This window comes from Lissotriton vulgaris, chromosome 1_1 (assembly GCF_964263255.1).
Source record: "Lissotriton vulgaris chromosome 1_1, aLisVul1.2, whole genome shotgun sequence".
Taxonomy (NCBI): Eukaryota; Metazoa; Chordata; class Amphibia; order Caudata; family Salamandridae; genus Lissotriton; species Lissotriton vulgaris.
Window position 1 is genome coordinate 1426390326 of NC_141685.1, and position 21247 is coordinate 1426411572.

Sequence of the window (21247 nt, forward strand, 5' to 3'; positions counted from 1 at the left end):
TAGGAGCTGTTGAACATAGGTGTGGGGATGGAGTGGAGCTGACTTGTCACATGTCCTACTTCATGGTCCTGCTGCCACGCCCATCATATGAACACATTTAGAGAGGGAATATGTTATAAACAATTTGTAAATGTACAGGGATCAACGCCATTGTTCCAATTCAATACACAATATAATTAGTCCTTGAGAGGATAAACAGAGGAAAAACTATAAATAGGCCTCCGGATAACTCAACGGTGTCTCCGCATGCTCGATAATGTTCGACAATGTGACAGGGTTAGTCTTTATAATTAGGTCTAATACACTGAAAGTAGTATTGAGAAATAGGCTGAGCACGGTAGGTGTCCTCTCCTGTTTTTTAGATGTTTAGCAAGGTGAGCGAACCCTGTATAGTACTCTCAACCATTTGGCCGTCTCAGGTGCCTTAGTTGCCTTCCAGTTCATTGCAATATAAAGATTACCAATCAGTAAAGCTAAATAAAAAGATTTGAAGGTAGTCTTGGCTTTTGCTGGTCTGCTAAATAATTCCAATAAACAGGTAGCCATATTAAGCGAAAGGTTTCTCTCTGTTACTTCATAGATATTGTTGACCAGTCTCTCCCGGTATGTTTGAATACCAGGACACTGTCACAATATATGTATTCTCCGTTCTGCATCTGGGGCACACATCTGGAGTCCTAGGTTACATCCTTGATAAACGTGGGTGCAAGATAGGTATAATGCAATTAATTAAACTGAGTTTATTTGAAATGAGGGTTCCTATTTATAGTCTTTACATATTTTAGTGTATGACAGCTTCAGGCTCATATTTTCTTCCCATTTCCATCTCAAAGTAATGGTGGGTTTATCTAATGTGGGGACAGTGCCATGAACAATGTCACTGCCTTTCATTGGACACTGGGTAACTTGACAGCCAGAATTGTAGATTTTGGGAGCTCAATTTCTTTCTCCCACTGTTGTGCCTAATTGCTAAGTGAAGAGCTTTATGTGTAAAAAAATGATAGAGGCCAAGATCAAATTCATCTTGTAGTCCTTCACATGAAGTTAACCTGCCTGTCGGGTACGACTCAACCATCATGGTTATATCAATCCTCATCCAAGGTGTGACATTATGAAACTTGGAAATAGTCACTAGAGGGTCATATAAAATATATCAACCTAAGAAGTATGCTAATTTTAGCGATGGCTACTCGGACAATCAGAGGCAGGAGGAGTTCAATCCAGAATGGAATAAACTGTCACATACCACTAATACATTTATCTAGATTTCCCCCTTTGAGTTTATCATGAGTGCTAACTCCCAGATACCTGAAAGTTTCTGAAACCCATTTCAGTGGGCCATCAAATGATGGCCTTGAAGCTTGAGAGTCCAATAACCTTAGGGGAAATGCACAGGATTTAATCCAATTTACCCTAAGACCTGAAACACTGCCAAAGTCCCCTAACAACGATATGAGGTGGAGCATGCAGACCAACAAATCTCTAACAAACAACATGACATCATTAGCATACCATGCAGCAATGTGGTGCCTGCACCCTATCGCTACTCCTTGGTCCTGGCTGCGGGTCCAGAGTAGACCAACTAGTGGATCTGTAGCTAAGACAAATAGGATGGAAGAAAGGGGGCATCGCTGTCTAGTTCCCCTCCCGATTTGCCAGCAATTGGATTATTTATTGCCACTGCATATCCTTACCAGTTGTTGAGTCTACAACAATTAGATCCAGCATAGGATATATTTCCGGTCAGATCTGTGAACAGATCAGGCCATAAAAGTGTATCAAAGGCCTTTCCAATGTCAAGAGAGGCAACAACTAGTTGTCCAGGGAGCAACTGAGCAAAGCCCATAATACAGAATAGTCTCCTTAAATACAAGCAAGTATTTCTATCCTGCACAAAGCCACACTGATCAGGGTGAACTATGCCTGGCAGGTAGGGAAGTAGATGATTTGCAATAATTTTGTCTAGAAGTTTACATTCCGGATTCAACACAGCAAGCAATCTATAAGATTTGACATCTAGGGAATTTGCGGTCTTGTTTAAGTAGAACTGTACATAATTCTAGCTTGTCCAGGATTTAATAGTATCACCAAATTATATTTGTTGTCCCCTAGTTGTAAATGTGCAGCTGTAATCATGTCTTTTTGTAATTCTTTAAAAATGTGAGTATGTGCCTGGATCCAATCTTTCACTATGAATATTGGGGTAATTAGTTTTACCAGTGGCTTCACTCTACATAATTTCTGAGCTATGTTTGACCAAAGTTTGAACATTCCATTAATGATTTTATGTTTGTGGAGAGTGTTTGGAGATTCTAGTTTTCCACAGTTTTCTAGGAAATCATAGATAGATCGCATTTATTTTAAAAACATAATTTATTTCAAGTTTACTTTCTACCCTTCTTCTGCAGGTATTGCAAGGAAGTATTCTTCTGGATGGTTGTCTGTGACATTTATATCATCAACTCAGGGCACTGCACTCAAGTTTTACGGTAACAGCTCATTGAGCGGAGAGAAGAAGACCCCCCAGATTTTCTTATATCACTAAAATAATCAAGTGGTTCCATTTTATCTCCCATTGAATGTGAATGCTGTTACATAATATGATTTGGAGGTATTATGTGGGTGAAAGATCCATTTGCTAAATCAATTGTGCTTTGTATAGTGTGTGATTCACATCCCATTTTTATAAGCAATTTGTACTACATAGGTTGTCAAATGTTAATTAAAGTTGAGCTCTAGCCCGGACAAAATGGTAATTACTCCAATGAAATTTGTTAAATTCCCAGATTCGACATTACCAAGATTCATAAACTTTTTCCTAAAATTGCATACATGATTTTGCATAACTTTTTTTTACCTGAGCTAAAACCTCGCGTAAATAAGTCTCACAATATATCAGCCAGAGACTAGCTTGCACAAAAAATGTCTTGCTGATGGACATTTTCATCTGTAATCAATCTCCTGCAAATATCTTGAGATGCTTTTTAGGCAAAGTGTGCGCTCAGGTAAAAAAGTAACATGGCGTACCATAAAACCATATTTTGCGTCAAAAGTGTGATTTCACCAAATTATCTTGGAATTTTGTGAGAAAACATATGTGAATTCGCACACACCTAGCTCTACTCCTGTTTTGCAACACAGCACAGTGAGCAATACTTCTGTGCAGATTATAGGAAGATTATGGAAGACTAGTGCTACCATATCTCCTCTTCTTCCTTCAATCAATCAATCAATCAATCAATCAATCAATCAATCAATCAATCAAGCATTTATATAGCGCACTACTCACCCAGAGGGTCTCAAGGCGCTAGGGGAGGGGGGTCCGCTGCTGCTCGAACAGCCAGGTCTTGAGTTGCTTCCTGAAGGCGAGGTGGTCCTGGGTCAGGCGGAGGTGGGTCGGGAGGGAGTTCCATGTCTTGGCGGCGAGGTAGGAGAAGGACCGTCCCCCTGTGGTGGCTCTACGGATGCGGGGGACGGCGGCGAGGGCGTGGCTGGTCGATCGAAGCTGGCGTTTGGGGGCGTAGAAGTTGAGGCGGCTGTTGAGGTATCCTGGGCCTTGGTTGTGTAGGGCTTTGTGTGCGTGGGTGAGGAGACGGAAGGTGATCCTCTTGTTGACCGGGAGCCAGTGCAGGTCTCTCAGGTGTCCGGAGATGTGGCTGCGACGGGGGATGTCCAGGATGAGTCGTGCTGAGGCGTTCTGGATCCGCTGGAGTCTCTTCTGGAGTTTGGCTGTGGTTCCATCGTAGAGGGAGTTGCCGTAGTCCAGACGGCTGATGACGAGGGCCTGGGTGACCGTCTTCCTGGTCTCGGTGGGGATCCACCGGAAGATCTTACGTAGCATGCGCAGGATGTTGAAGCACGACGAGGAGACGGCGTTGACTTGTCTGGTCATGGAGAGGGAGGAGTCCAGGATGAAGCCCAGGTTGCGTGCGTGGTCTATTGGTTTGGGTGCGCTGCCTAGGGCGGGGGGCCACCAGGAGTCATCCCAGGCGGAGGGTGAGGAGCCCAGGATGAGGAATTCCATCTTGTCCGAGTTCAGTTTCAGGCGGCTGTTCTTCATCCATTCGGCTACCTCTTTCATCCCTTCGTGAAGGTTGGCTCTGGCGGTGGCGGGGTCGTTGGTGAGGGAGAGGATCAGCTGGGTGTCGTCGGCGTAGGAGATAATGTTGAGGTTGTGCTGGCGTGCGATGTCTGCGAGGGGGCTCATGTAGACGTTGAAGAGGGTTGGACTGAGCGAGGAGCCCTGAGGAACGCCGCAGATGACTTCGGTGGCTTCAGATCTGAACGGGGGAGGCGGACTCTCTGTGTCCTTCCGGCGAGGAAGGAGATGATCCACTCCAGTGCCTTCTCCTGGATTCCGACATTGCTGAGGCGCTGCACTAGAGTACGGTGGCAGACAGTGTCGAAGGCCGCGAAGAGGTCTAGGAGGATGAGGGCTGCTGTTTCTCCGTTGTCAAGCAGGGCTCGGATGTCATCGGTGGCTGCGATCAGGGCGGTCTCGGTGCTGTGGTTGGTCCGGAAGCCAGACTGCGAGAGGTCGAGGGATCCGTTCATCTCGAGGAAGGCGGCCAGCTGCTTGTTGACGGTCTTCTCGATGACTTTTGCAGGGAACAGGAGCAGCGAGATGGGGCGGTAGTTCTTGAGGTCGGTGGGGTCGGCTGATGGTTTCTTTAGTAGAGCGCTGAGTTTGGCGTGTTTCCAGCTCTCCGGGAAGGTAGCGGTGTCGAAGGAGGTGTTGATGATGTCCCGCAGGTGGGGTGCGATGACAGCGTCGGCCTTGTTGAAGACGTGGTGAGGGCAGGGGTCGGTCGGAGATCCGGAGTGGATGGAGTTCATCGTGGGGACGGTGTCTTCGGTGCTGATCCAGGTCCAGGCGCGGAGGGTGGTGGTGGGGGGCGGTGGTTCGGTCGTGGTGTGCGTCGGTTGAGTGCTGAAGCTGTTGTGTATGTCTGCGATCTTGTTGTGGAAGTAGGAGGCGAGGGAGTTGCAGAGGTCTTGCGAAGGAGTGAGGTCGTTGTTTCCAGCGTTGGGGTTGGAGAGCTCTTTAACAATGTTGAAGAGTTCCTTGCTGTTGTGTGCGTTGTTGTCCAGTCGTTCCTTGAATGCAGTTTTCTTGGTGGCGTGGATAAGTTGGTGGTGTTTTCGGGTGGCGAGCTTGAGGGCAGTCATGTTGTCCGGTGTAGGGTCTCTGCGCCAGGTTCTCTCGAGGGCTCGGCAGTTCTTCTTGGAGCTCTTGAGTTCGTCGGTGAACCACGGGGCTTTCTTGCTGCCGGGTCTGCTAGGCGGGGTCCTCAGGGGGGCGAGGTCGTCTGCGCAGTCGCTGATCCACTTCGTGAGGTTGGTGGCCGCTTGGCTGGGGTTCGTAGCGCTGGTGGGAGGGTTCTTGCTCAGGGAAGTCGCGAGCTGGTCGGCTGTGATCTTGTTCCAGCTTCTGCGTGCAACCTGTTGCTGGTGGTGGTGGATCGTGGTCCTTCTGAAGCTGAAGTGGACGCAGCTGTGGTCCGTCCAGTGGAGTCCGGTGGCGTGGCTGAAGGTGATGTCCTTGCTGGAAGAGAAGACGGGGTCGAGTGTGTGTCCGGCGTAGTGGGTGGGGGTGGTCACCAGCTGCTTGAGTCCGAGGTTTGCGAGGTTGTCCAGCAGGGTGGTGGTGTTGCGTTCATTGTTGTTCTCCAGGTGGAAGTTGAGGTCCCCGAGGAGGATGTAGTCAGCCGAGGGGAGGGCGTGAGGGCTGATGAAGTCGGCGATGTCTTCGATGAATTGTGTGCGTGGTCCCGGGGGTCTGTAGATGAGGGTGCCTCTGAGGGTGGTCTTGGGGTTGACGTGGCCCTGGAAGTGCAGGTGCTCGGCGGGTGCGAGGGTGTCGTCGGTGTTGGTCTTGATGCGGATGGTGTCTTTGTGGATGATGGCGATGCCTCCTCCGGTCTGGTTGATGCGGTCCCTTCGGATGATCTTGTAGCCGTCTGGGATGGCGATGGCGATGTCGGGCACTGAAGAGGTGTTCATCCAGGTTTCCGTGAGGAAGGCGACGTCTGGTGAAGTTGTGTCGAGCAGGTTCCAGAGCTCGATGGCGTGTCTGTGGACGGAGCGGGTGTTGAGCAGGATGCATTTCAGGTGGCTGGTGCTGTTGCTCGTCTTGGTCTTGGTCGGTGCTGGAGTAGTGCAGGTCCGGATGCAGGTGAACTTGCAGGAGTTGCAGCAGAAGGGTCCGTGGGTGTGTCTCGGGGTGGCTCAGTAGCAACCCTGGAATCGGCCGGCGTTGAGTGCGTTGAGTTCGGTAGAGCTGTAGGTCCGGCGGGGGGGCTGGCGGCTATGGGGGCCAGGGGGTCTGGCACTGGGCGCGGTCCAGGCGCGGACGGGCGCAGACGGGCTTGCCTTTGGCGCGCCTTCGGCGCACAATCGGCACGCCCGCTGCGTGTGACCGCTGCGCGTTTGCACGGTCGCCATTTATGGCGAAGTACAGGGAGGGCGGAGCAGCTGGGAGGCGGGAGCGGGGAGGAAGGGGGCGTGTCAGCACTTCCGGCGGCGGGAAGCGGGAGGCGGGGAGCGGGCGAGCAGGGGACAGCAGCACAGGGGGGGGGGACAGAGAGTCAAACACAGGCAGACAGAAATGAAAATACAGAGCAAATTAAATTAAATGCAAAAATACAATTACAACACAATCTAAGGAGGGAGCGCAATGCAGGGATGCGGGGACGAAGATCGGTGGCGGGGGCGTGGCCCGAAGGCGGGAGGCCTTCAAGACAGAACTCTGAAGGTCTTTTCACCTTGTAGCCACATTTCAGCCCAAAGTTCATCAAGAGTATTAGAAAATGAAACTTTTCCTACTCCAGTTGGTTCAGGTGACCCTCAGAAAAAATAACAGTTGAGCATAAATTTTATTACTTTACATGAGCTGAATAGCTTGTTAGAAAATAAGCAGGCTTGTTTCCAGATTTTATACTTCCATCGTGCACTTATTCCATCCACAAACACCAACAATGTCAACACACAGCAAGGGTTATATAGTACGCAGCATTATAAAATTAAACAAAAACCAGTGACACACTTCTTAAGTCTGATAAGGTAAGCCATCCTTAAGTCACACTCTCAGATTGAAATATGCTAATGTCATGAACGACGGTAGGGTAAAAGAGAAGTACAGAGTTGGGCTTACAGGATGGAATAAAAGTAGAGTCTCATGGAAGTTGGTTGTTGCTGTGGACTTGTATGTTAGAAATGAAAGTTAAACTAAAATGAAATATTTCCAGACTTGGGAATCTCATCTCATGAGATTTCATGTTAGCAGCAATTTTTAATCCTCAGTATAAAAGGAAATAGAAAAGTGAATTAAATGGTTTCTTGTTGATAGATTCTTAGAAAGCCAATACTTTTAGGAGCCATGCTTTGTTCTTGATTTTGCCGTAGTGTGTGTCTCTCTTGCCACTACTTTGAATTCTTGCATGAGGGTGTACTTTCTCCAATTACTGTCTTTTCCTGAGTTTTAATAATATCTTGCAAGGATTTGCTTGTGGCTCTATTATACCCACTGCAAATGGAGAATGAACCGGCACAATGCAGGCAGGATCATGTTCACATCCATTAGAGAAGCTAACACCAAATGATCCCAACCACCAAACACGCCACTCTGGTACAGCATCGATGTCAACACCAACAGAAGCAAATAAATATTTGCCATTGTAAAAGATTTCCCCTCACCAGTGGCTGCCTCAAACTCGATCACCCCCTCACAGAATCTCTGCAGCAATCCCTCTCAATTCTTCAGCAACAAAATCACTTTCTTTTATGGCAACTTCAATCCACAACCAAACCTGTCAGACCTCGCCAAACACCTCCTTATCCTATCCAATGAAAGAATGTTATCCAAATTGCCTTTCATCACTCCATCCAGCCTGCCATCACCATGAACTCCGTCCACTCCCACCACTCTTACTCCAGAGAACTGGAACACATCAGTGCCATGCTCACACCTGTTCCAAATTCCTCCACCTCTTGACAGATGCTTGGAAACAAGCAACTGTTATCCCATTGCTGAATAACCTCTTCCCAGACACTTCAACGCTCACCAAATACAGACCCATCGCCCTGCTACCATTCCCAGCTTCGGGTCTTCATGTAAATCACCAAAAGACACCTCAGCAAACATCTCACCAACCATCAACTCCTCGACACCACTCAGTATGGTTTCAGACCCAACCACAGCATGGAAACTGCCCTCATCACCGCCACAGATGATAACCATATGTCTCTAGACAGAAGAGACATGGCGGCTCTGATCCTCCTGGACCACTCCACAGCGTTTGACACAGTCTACCACCCCATTCTCATCAACGCCTCCGACACTGGAATCTAAGGACACACACTCCGATGGCTCCACTCCTCCCTCACTAGAAGGAGTCAGTCAGTAAGCCTGGCATCATTCACCTTAGATGCCAAAGACCTAATCAGCAGAGCTCACCAAGGATATTCCTATATTGCAGAGATCAACCAACCCCCAGATGCATGGTCTCACCCTTAGCTGGCTGGCCTCCCTTGTCTGTGATATGACCCAGTGAATCAGGCTCCAGCCCCACACCATCTACCCCAAAAACCTCATCTGGAGATTCCTCAAGGATCATCTCTGACCCCTACCCACTTCAACATCTAGAGGGTGCCACTCGTCCACATCATACGATCCCACGGAATTAACATTGTGTCCTATGCATATGACACTCAACTCATCCTTTCACTCAAAGACAACTGCCACACCACCAGTATGAACTTCAACACCTGAATGTGTAATGTAGCAATGGATGAAACAGAACCGCCTAAATATCAACACAGATAAAACTGACGTCCTGATCTTTGGGAATAAGAGTTCACCATGGGACTCCCCCTGGTGGCCAACAGACATGGGATCTACGCCCAACCGTAACCACCCATGCGAAACCCTCTGCATCAGTGTGGATGACAGACTCACAATGGCTGTCACCTCCTCCTGCTTCTTTATCCTATGTATGCACCACAAAATATATCAGTTGCTCCCCACTGACACCAGACGCATGGTCACCCAGGCCCTCAACAGCAGCAGACTAGACTATTGCAATGCACTGTATTCCACGAGCACAAATTAACTCATACAAAGACTCCAGACTACCCAGAACACTGCTGCCAGAAATTCTTAACACCTCCCAAAATGCACACTTCACACCCCATCTCAGGGAGCTTCATTGGATATCACTCCAGACGCAATGCCAATTCAAACTGCTTACCCATGCATACAAATCCCTCCACAATGTCGAACTTGCCAACTTCAATCACTACCTCAGCTTACATCTACCCACCAGGCAACTGCACTCAACCGCGCACAAATACCCTACATCCACTAGAGCAAGTCCGGAGACGCTCCTTTTCCTACATCGCTTCCAAATGCTGGAACAATCTTCCACACCACATCAGGATCTCCCCATCTTTTCTTGAATTACGAAAGAAACTGAAGGACTGGCTGTTCAACTAGGAGTCCGATTGACATGCTCACCTACTCCATCACCTGGATACCCCTCGGGTGAAAAGCGATCTCTACAAATCCTCATAATATAACCCAAAGCTACAGATCATTTAGAACTCTCAAACTCCCACACTGAACTCACATCACGCCACATCTGAAAGAGCTACACTGGCTCTCCATACAAAAGCGAGCATAATTCAAACTCCTCACTCACACTTTCAAGGCACTAAATAACACTTGCCCAGTATACCTCAACAATTGCATCTGCTTTCACAAATTTTCAGATACCTCAGCTAGTCTGGACTCGTATTAGCACACATCCCAAACATACATAAATTAATATCAAGTGGTCGAGCCTTCTCGTAGATTGCTTCTTAAGCATGGAATGACAAGCCTCTACATATAAGAGTCTCCTCCTCACTTCCTGAATTATTCAAGAAGCTGAAGGCCCGGCTTTTCGAGTAGTTCAACCAGGCCTTAGGTTTGGCTAGACTCACACCTGCTCAGCACCAGGAAACGATCCCAGTTGATAGTGCGCTCTACAAATCTGCATAACATATCATAACATAACATCATACCTTATGGAATGAACATTTCTGAACTGGGAATCATTGTATAAGACGTCAAAGACTGAACTTTCTGCATATTTTGTTAACTTTATTGGACTCTGAGTGCCATTAACTCACCTCCTATGGTACAGTGACATTTCATTTGTGTTTTCTAGAGAGTGTTAGAATTAGGGTGAGTTTTTTAACGCACATATTAATATTCTCTCTCTAGAGTGCGTCAGGATAAAGAGTAATCACTATGAATTTTCTTTTGTTTAAATAGACCCTTACATGCTATAATAAATTTAAGGAGAGTAGTTGAGAAAGAGATGCAGGTATTAGTGTACTTTAAAACAAAGTGATATTTCAGTCTAGCTTATGATAGTAGTCAGAAGAAAACGGATGTTATATTTTCTTTTGTGGACCAGAATACGAATATTGTGCTTACTAAATTCTGTCTGATGTGAAGATAGCCTTGCACCAGCTAAATTTTTCTCTCTTATCCCATTCCCCTTTCCCCTTGGGTATTCAAGATCCATTTTGAATATGTGTGGTCTAGAGCACCTTTTGGGAGGGTTGGAGTAAGCGTAAGTGTATTCATGGTCCTTCTGCACAACTAAGACTTCTGGCAAGTCAACAGATTTTATGACAGCTATGTAGATACATCAGCAGATTTTGACTCTGTCGATTGAGGCAATCTGTGAATAAATCTACAAAGTTGGGGCACAGCCCCTGAATTAGTCAACCTATTGGCTGAAAGCCATGGAGACACTCAGGTGTGATAAATTTGACTCTGTGAAATTGTTTCTCTTCAATGATTGTGTTATACCTGTTTCTAAAACCTATATTTTTTCAATTTTCTTTTAATATTTTGGAACTCTATTATACTTCATTTTTTTTACTTTAAAAATTATGTAATGTTTTATATCTTCCCAAAAAATATGTATATATAAATATATTTTTGGGGGGAGAAAACTGCACGCCCATACCGGTAGCGTACCAAGCTCCATCACCACTCGAATCATATCCGCCATATTGCTAAACTCATAAATGATGAGCATTTCATATCCGACGACTTCGTGGCACCGCGTACCGCGGAACATCATATACGCACTAAGTCACCCCATCTGCTACTTTGGTATCCGACAGGAGCGTAGTACCAAGCCACTCGTTACTTCATGTACGTACTGGGTCGCACCCGCTGCGCGTTGCGTATGCGACGAATACACGCTTCCAGGCCCTGTGTTGCGTCACAGACGTATAGTGTTGCGCAGGGTACACCATTCCCTCTTTTTTTGTCTCAAATGTATATCTAAATAACTTTAAAGAGTATATGAGAGCAAGCGATAATCGAAAATATTTTAAACATTTATATATTTCTAACTGTAATAAACTTGTATTATGATAAATATATTTTGTCAAAATTGCGTCGGGTGCGGCCTCCTTGCGCGCTCGGTGCGCAATTGCCATGTGACCTTAAAAAAAAGCATTTGATTGCTTCATAACATTTCTCATTGTAACAGTTGGACGACCCCACCCATTTTACTCATTCTCTCTGCAGCGTTTGATGAGAGACACCTCTTCTGCTTAGAAAGCTTTTTTGAAAAGTGCTTTCCTGTATGCACATATCTTATACTACACACAACATGCAACAATCATCTTGATCAATATTCATGGTCTGTACATTAGCCTTCCATGTGTGATTGCCATGCATCTCAAACGTTCCATCAAAAAACAAATGTGTCTTACAAGATGCCCCTGGTGTGTGTGTGTGCACATTATTGTGCTCCCTTTCGGCCTGGGTATTTGTGGCTCTATGAAGTATCAGGAGCCACAGGCAGAGTGCACATCTGGATCACATGTGACAAACAGTAAACAGCAATGTGTAAATTTCTATTGCTGTACGCTCTGTTGTCAGGCTTTACCAATATAGTAGTGTGTTAATTGTGAGACTTTCAGATTCATATTTGACATGCATTGCTTCACTGTAATGAGTGTTATCACTGTGTATGACGTAGCCTCACTGCTGATCCTCCCTCCATCTGAGCACATTCACATGTGAACGGTTTGCGATAGCAACACTTTCAATAATACCGCACACCATTGACACTCGTGTCTGCGCATATCCACAACCTTGACAACGACATGTGATATTTGCCATTCAATTTTTTCAAACACCATCTCATTAGCGATAGTTGCCGCCCTCCTGACACATGCTACACTAATGTAAATTACACACTCTGCAATGTCAAAACTACAAAAGAAACACACATAAGTACACTTCCTGGCCAGGCAGGAACTGAACAACGCCCAAGTCCCCGGAATAATTATTCACACCCCTATGCTGGCCTGGTGTTCTGAAGGACTGGGTTCTGCTAAGACCCAGCGGTGCCAGGGATAACACCTAAAACCTTCGTGGGTAACCTGTTCCGGCGTACAAATGACAGAGACACGGGACACTTCCTTCGGCGTCAAAGATTTGAGGTTTATTACTGCAGGGAACACAGAAGTCACGAGAAGTACATAGCATGTAGGTTCGCGGAGTCTGATTCAACTTGTATCTGTGGATCGCTCTTCTTATACAGTTTTCGAGCATTGGATAACATGGAGCACAAAGGTTTACAACTTGGTTTCCATCGTAAAAGGCAAAAGGGGTCGCTTTCATGTATTCAGGGCCCGGAACATAATCACAGTAACATTTGGCAGTTCCCAACTGTAAAAACTCATCTTCCCACCATAAGTACATTCCAATCAGTAGTAAACGAATCGAGGAAGAAACAGAAACAGGTGCAAAGGAAGACGAGAACAGTGAGCAGATCGAAAAGGGTGTAAAAGGGGTGGTACTAGGAAACACGAGTTGCAGGCATCAAAGGGGACGTGCTTAATGAATGCACAGCTAAGACAATAGAGCGGCACGGCAAGATGAGCACCGAGCGAGGCCATTTGCCTTACAGTATCATCCCCCTCATCATAAAGATACCTTCAAAGGAAGCATGTCTTCCGCAAGAGCTTGGGAATCCCAGGGTCGCGAAGCGGACAGCGTCCGTTCGCTGGCTACTTGGGGGCAAGAAACAAAATAAATGCCGTATCTAAGATGGAACCCGTGGGCTCAGATGGAGAAACCCATGAAACAAACGAGCGGTTTAGGTTAGCACAGCGAAAACGCGTACACCCACTAAACTCGTCATTTGCGGTTCATAGATACCAGACTCGACCATATTCGTGCGAGTCAAAAACACCACTTACAATTGTCACGGAACCTCAGACGCTCCTTTTGCCCTCATGTAGGCAAGCACTAGTCGGAATCATAGTCGATCTCGATATTCATCAGATCATCCAGATGCTGCTGTAACATAACTCTATCCATCAATGCTTCTTTGGTAACAGGCGGCTGCCTTATACACGTCGTAGCACAGAGGCCACATAAAGCAGGACCACACTGCACAGAAATGCTACAACAACCCCGATGATCATCAGAATCTTCCAACCCCAAGTCGACATCAGGCCCCAAAACCACCCAAGTAGCGTCCAATCTCCTACGTCCACGTGTATGGACTCAGAGATCTTATGCAACTTCGAGATGGCTTGATAGACAGTCGGAGCGTTGTCTGGAATGAATACACAACAACTCGAATGGATCACTCTACATACTCCACCTTGATCTGCTAAGACAACGTCTAAAACCATACGATTTTGTAACGTCATCAACCTTTCCGCCTGAAGCTCTGCTGTAATGTTACCAAGGGCACTGGCAGTGATGTTAGCTGTCGATTCCACCACTCGAGTCAATTGTCTCAGGTTCCTACTATTAATCATAGGACCCCAAAACGGAAAGAAACCCTTGAAAAAGTCTCCTGCCTCTTGACCGGCAGTGTCCTCTTTGCTGATCACGCCCCTCACAACTCTGGTCTTGTGGTAATCGGAGGCGACTGTAAAAGTCGGTGGCAACAAGTTTGCAATATAGCAGGTGCCCGCAAAGTCAAGGGGCAACCATGTATATGCACGGTCGTAACAGACAAAATACGTACCCTTGGCAGTCAGGAGAACAGGGGAAGAGAGCATTGGTAAGACATACGTCTCAGAGCAAGCACTCTCTCCAAGGTGAGCCCTCTGATTTTGGCCACGACCTTTTAGACAGAAATTACCAAGGTGGGGTACGACCCATATTGGAGACGAGCCCACAAGCGCACTATACTCAGCCTCACTAAGATCCCTATAGGCTCGCACCTCTTCCTCTGGAATGAGCGACGGCTCATAGATATCCCTATCTAAATCAGCAATCGCTATTGCCAAAGACTTATGGTACGGACCGGGACCAAAGTGTGGAGAACGTGGCTCTCGATTGGGGTAAGAATCTAGTGCACTTCGAAACATTGTTTGCAATGCTCGAGCGGAACCCTGGGAACTATAAGGAAGGACCAAGTACGGAATTCCCTTATCGGTGGTATGTGGCATTAACCCACACACCCAACAATTGGTAGTGTTTACCACTAGCTGATGCTGATGAAGGAGTTGAATGAAGGAATTATTCATAAATTCCGCACGTCTAACCTGCTCGTGTTGGGGTAAGATGTGGAAAGAATGAGGAGAAACAGTGGAGGTAGGTTTGGGTTCAGAAGTAGGGATAGGTAAGACAGAAGGCAAGAATGACTGTATCATATAATACACCCCACCCACCAATAACGAAGAAACAGTTAAGAATAAAAGGAACACCTGAAACATGAAACATTTTGTGTGTGCAATTCTACACAACTCGAATCTTCTAGCCTGAGCCTTTTCCATGTCCATCAGCTTCGAGAAAGCCATCCTCTAAAACCGTCCGCTATGTTTTTGACGCAATTCGTTCTGTGTAGCAATAGTCAATCCCCAGGAGTTCCCAGGAATCGACGGTCTCCGACCTAGTGTCAAGACCTACTAACCAGAAGGAAGTACCCGCGCGGCCCTACGGTCCACCCGGATGTAAGGTATGTTTAATCAACAATATGTACAAAGTCTGCTATCTGTGGAAGCAAAACACATGTGTGAAAAAGACTCAAATTTACAAAAATCACAAATATATAGGTGTGTTCAACTGGTCAGTGATAATGGGGTAACGTGGATGTCCAAGGGAGAGAGCAAATATTCAATTTTTATTAGTCTTTTTAGGGTTGGAGCGGAGAAAATATCGGCTTCTCCCAGGACGTGTCTGCTCGTCAAACAATTGGTCCGATGATGAGACAGAGTTCTGTTGATCAATCAATTGTTCAGATCTTGAGTTTTGCGATGACAAATGTTCAACAATGTCGTTCTGCTGCACTGAGGGCTCTCCGCCAGGCTGAGCGTCGCTGAAAGGAACGAAGGTCGGCAACTTCTCTGTTTCAGACGAGGCAATGCCCTTCCTCACCCACGAGTCTGCTGATAAAGGTATAGGTACCTTTTTAGTATGGGTGGCATGCACCCAGTTTTTGCGTCCTTCCAAACGAACAGCAGTCCTCGTGGCAAGGAGCACTTGGTAGGGTCCAGTAAAACGAGGCTCAAGGTTGTGTTTCCGGCTGAAATTCCTCGTTACCACCCAGTCTCCAGGTTGGAGCTGGTGGCCTGGACCTTCCGTCTGCGTCGGCAGTGCTTCAAAGACCTGTTGGTGAATTAACCTCAGTTTAGCAGTCAGATCATGAAGATAATCGATCAACATTGGGTACTCAAGATCAGAGAACACACTGGGTCTAGGGACCCCCCAAACATTTGCAGGGCGGCCGAACACTATTTCGTAGGGACTGAGCCCTACTCGGGAGTGTACAGTCGCCCTAGTCGACAAAAGAGCTAAAGGCAAAGCGTCAGGCCACGAAAGACCAGTCGTAGCCTGAATCTTCGCTAATTTCAGTTTTAGGGTGCCATTGTACCCTTCAACCAAACCTGCTGACTGGGGATGATTGGCGCTATGGAACTTTTGTGTAATTCCAAGGCCCTTACACACATTCTTCATCACACTCCCCACAAACTCACTTCCGTTATCAGACCATACAATTCGAGGCATTCCATACCGAGGAAAGTATTCCTTCAGTAGGATTTTCGCAGTAGACAGAGCAGTGTTATCCTTGAGAGGGTAGGCTTCGATCCATCGGGAGAATGCGCAAACCACAACTAAAACGTACTTCAGATTATTGCATCGCTCCATATGGATGAAGTCTAACTGAATCACCTCAAAGGGACATGAAGGGGGAGCAAAATGGCCAGGGGGTGTAGGAGTTCCCTTACCAGGATTGTACAACATACATATGATACAATTCTTAACCAATCTCTCAGCACACTTAGTAATACCATCATTCTTCCATACAGGGGACAACAACTTGCAGATACCTTTTGCACTAATATGTGCCAGACCATGTGCCATCGTCACAACAGCTAGCACATACGCATCCGGCAACATCCACCTCTTATGTTCCGACAAATCAATCCAGCAGCCATTCGCATCCAACTTTCCAGTACTCTCTTTCCACTTCATCTTTTCAGTCTCAGTGGCCTCGTTCTGAATTGCTTTCACACTCTCAATAGTGTCCTCACACATACCAGTTTCTGCAGGCCACCTTACCGAACTCGTCACATACATTTTGGTGCTAAGGTTCCGGGCAGTCTCCTTAGCAATCTCATCCGCAAACGCATTGCCACGACCAACATCATCCGTCACCTTACGGTGTGCACTACATTTAATAATCGCCACCTGCTTGGGCAATGTGAGTGCATCCAAAAGATCATTCACGAGCTGTCCGTGTTGAATCTTCGTGCCATGAGATGTCATGAAACCTCTCTCTCTCCACAAGCGTCCAAAACTGTGCGCAACACCAAACGCATATTGACTATCAGTAAACACATTCACCCGTTTCCCTTTCGACAACACACACGCTCTAGTCAAAGCAATCAGCTCTGCCGCCTGTGCAGAATTCTGATTCAATCTCGCAGTCTCCACAACCGTGCTCAACGTCACCACAGCATACGCAGTCGTCACATCACCATTCGGCAACTTAAAACACGACCCATCCACATACAGGGTCCCATCGGGATCGTCCAATGGAGTATTTTTCAAATCAACACGACCTTTTGTTTCCTCCTCAGTTCGTAAGTAGCAGTCGTGAGGCGCTACTTCGTCTGACTCCATACTGATCGGCAACAACGTCGCCGGGTTCAGGACATTACAGCGTTTTATCTGAATGTGACTTGCCAAAAGTGTCAACTCATACCCAGACAACCTTGCACTCGTCAGATGTTGGGTTTTCGTACGATTCAAAAGAGTGTCAACTGCATGCGGAACCATCACAGTAAGCATATTATCCATGACCAATCCTGCAGATTGTCGGATGGACACCGTAGCTGCCGCTGTTGCTCTCAAACAACTCGGCAATGCTCTAGCTACTGGGTCCAAGGTCGAGGAAAAATATGCACATGGACGTTGCTTACCACCGAATTGTTGCGTCAAAACACTCAACGCACAACCTTCCCTCTCGTGAACGTATAGTGTAAACGGCTTACTGTAGTCAGGGGTACCTAACACAGGGGCCGAACACAACGCGTCACGTAGTTCAGAAAAACTTTTCTGACATTCTTCCGTCCATGGCAAAGGAGTTGGAACATCCTTGCACGTAAGAGCCACCAATGGTTTCGCTAGCAATGAAAAATTTGGAATCCATTGCCTGCAGTATGACGTGATACCTAAAAAGGCACGCACATCTCTCTGAGTCGTTGGCACAGTCATACGGGCAATCGCTGCAATTCTCTCTGGGGTCAACCTTCTTCCCTCCTTTGACAATAAGTGACCTAGATAGGTTACTTCTTGGCAACAATATTGCAGTTTAGAAGGTGACACCTTGTGATGTAAGTCACAGAGATGTTGCAACAACGACACCGTAGCAATTTTGCAAATGTCCTGAGTATCTGCAGCCACCAATAGGTCATCGACGTATTGGATCATGGCCGCACCGGCCGGCAACACAAACGCATCAAGTTGGCTCTTCAAGGCTTGGCTGTATATCGATGGACTCTCACAGTAGCCCTGAGGAGCACGTTTAAACCTAAAGCTGCGGCCACCAAGAGAGAAACCGAAAAGGTCTCTACTCTCCTCAGCAATCGGAATGCTGAAGAACGCATTTTTCAGATCGATCACTGAGAACCAAGACGCAGAAGCTGGAATCAGAGTCAGTAGAGCCGTAATGTCAGGCACCACAGGTAACTGAGGAATCACAATTTTATTCACCTCCCGTAAATCAATAACAAAACGATAAACAGGGGGCTTTGATGGATCAGTGCGTTTCAGAATGGGCATCACAGGACTATTGCACACGTTTCCCCGTGTCTCCTCAATGACGTCTTTCTCGATCAAATCATAGATGATTGCTAACAGCGCTCGTTCACCATCAAGAGAGATACGATACTGGGGAATACGTGGCAAACGCACATTAGATTTCAGATGAACAACATAAGGAGAGATATCAAGCAGGCCCACGTCATTGGGACCTGTTGCCCACAAAGATGCAGGAAGAGAACTCAATTCCGGTGGGAGCTTGTCGATGGACAAATACATAGGAGAGATCACTTTCTCACCCAATGTAAGTTTTACTCCCGCAGGAGAGCAATACAAAGTCGCATACAGACGTTTCAGCAAATCCAGGCCTAAAAGATTCTCACCACAACCAGTAGTCAAAATCAAGGGAGCTTTCAGCTCACGAGGCCCAATGGTAAGGGGCAAAGGGCACGAAACTGGGTTGCTAACAGGGGCGCCAGGGAATCCAACGGAAACATTTGTTAAGCCAGACAAAGGTGCGCCAGGGAGTTTCGAATGCATGATGGAACTTTTCGCTGCACCAGTGTCCAACAGAAAAGGCTCAACGACGCCCGAGGTGGCAACTGCGACGTAAGGCCCTCTCTGATCGACCGGAATTGATACTACTCCCTCTCTTTGTCTATGGCTGTCCTAGTAATTACCGTCGTCAGTGTTGTGATCGACGTAATAATCGTCTACATTGTACTGAGCAGATCTGTTTTGTGATGATCCACGCTGATCGAAACAATTATTAGAATCGGAAGAATTATTGGAACGACCAGTTTGAACACCACGACCTCTACCACGTGATGCTTGTTGGGGGCCGCTACGACCTCCTCTAGATGAGTTACCACTGTTTCGATCACGCAAAACTGGACAATCGAATTTCAGATGGCCTTCGTTCCTACAATAGGCACACTGATTGTACCCTAACATAGATCTCTGCGAAGAGGAGTCATTTCGTGTTTGTGACCTATTCGGCTGGGACTGCGATCGATTTCGCTGTTGCGAATCATTTTGATTCGAACGTGGAGGATACGCTTGCTGCAACAACACTTTCGTTTTGAACTCTTTCGTCTTCTTATCGGCACGATCATTTTCCTCTTTCTCTCTATTCTCATAATATTGGGCCGTAGCCAATATTTGAGCAGAAGTAGAAACAGCCCACGCACTCTCAGAATTTCTTAATTTGTTGCTTAAGTCCGGTAACAAATTAGACACAAATTTGTCCACAAACAACCTCTGACCTCCCTCAGTTTCCATATCCTGACCACTATGATCGATGAATGCCTCCTCAAATCTCGTAAAGAAATCAGAGACACTCTCGTCCTTCTTCTGTTTGCAAGCGGACAACTTGTCCCAATTCACCTTCATAGCTGGCCTAAGCGTCTTCATAAGAGTGATTATTCTCTGAGGGAGGTCGACAATGAGCTGCTCAGGCTTAGCCCCACCAATTTGACGGGTGTCTGCTGCCACAAGAGCAGGCCAGTCACCACCTAGCTCGTTCGCATGATTTTCCTGACGAATCTTCGCCCAAACTGGTTGCGGAACTACATTACCAAACAACATATCGATGTCAGCGAGATTCATTATCGTAGCATCCACAAGCTGCGACAATTCTTTATAGTACCCTGCAGGGTTTTTGCGAGGGTCAGGCAAGGATTGCTTTACCTTTAAAACTTCCGATCGTTTCCACGGAAGATGTATCCATACTCTCTGAAAGTGTGGCAGGATCGGCGGAGCAGCGCCAGGGTTACCTGGCATCCACACTGGTGGAACTTCGCGCATGGGATACTGACCAGGCGCTTCTAGCGGTCCCTCAATGTCTTCTACAAACAATGCTCGAGGCATTATAGAAGGACAAAAAGACAGCAACTGCTCGACAGCACGTCGAACATTGCTACCCACTATCATTCCACTCGCAAACTGAAGCTGAAGATTAGTTAGAGCAGTCATTGTATCATCAGACGCGTCAACCGATATTTGGTCACGCAAAACCTTGCACATTTCCTCAAACACGAACCTCTGTGTTGGTATATTGAACTGAGAGAACGTATCAATCACCACACGTGGAGGATTCCTAAGGGGATATTTCATCCAAGCCATCGCCATGTCATAGAGACAGTCACGTTCCCTACTACCAGGAAGCTGACTTCGCCTTTGGGGACCATCGGAACCAGCGGACTCAAGAATCGGTCCAAGAGAATTGAAGAAGTTAGCAGCAACAGAAGGGACACGACGTCCTGTAGACGGGGTAGTAGGGTAACACAACGGAGTAACAAGAGAAGTATTAGAAACAGAGGGAACAGCAGGAGAAACCAGAACAGTAGAGATAGCGGGAGCAGGAGTATGAGGAAGTACAAGCGGAGGAGCAGTAGGGACAGAAGTAGGCAGAGGAACAGGAACAGTTGGAGGTACAGGAACAAGAGCAGGTTGGGGAACAGGAACAGGGGGGACCACAGGAGCTGCGGTACCCTGTACATACGGAGGTGGTGACTTCATGAGATAGGACAACAAGGGATCCTCTGTAACTTCCTCCTTCTTATCCGTATCTGCCGGTAAAGCGGGATAGCACTTATCTATAGACATGCGCTGCAATCTATCGAAAACTTCCTTTTCCTTTTCCTCCTTATCTCGCTGGAACTGCTCTGCGTTTCTTACCGTAGTAACAATACCTTCTCTCTTATTACGTTTGATCTGTTTGATTTCTCTCTGCTTGGCTTCTTTACGCCACAACCGAAAGGAATCAAACATGGCCGGCCTTGCTTTCTTTTGAAATAATTTAGCTTCAAGATTATCTAAAATTGGGGTCTCAAAACTACCATGGGGTGGCCAACTGACCACACCATCCTTTTTAGTATAACGGACCCAACACTCGTTGAATGTAATTGGACCTAATCCATGCTTACTGTACAGCTCGTAAGT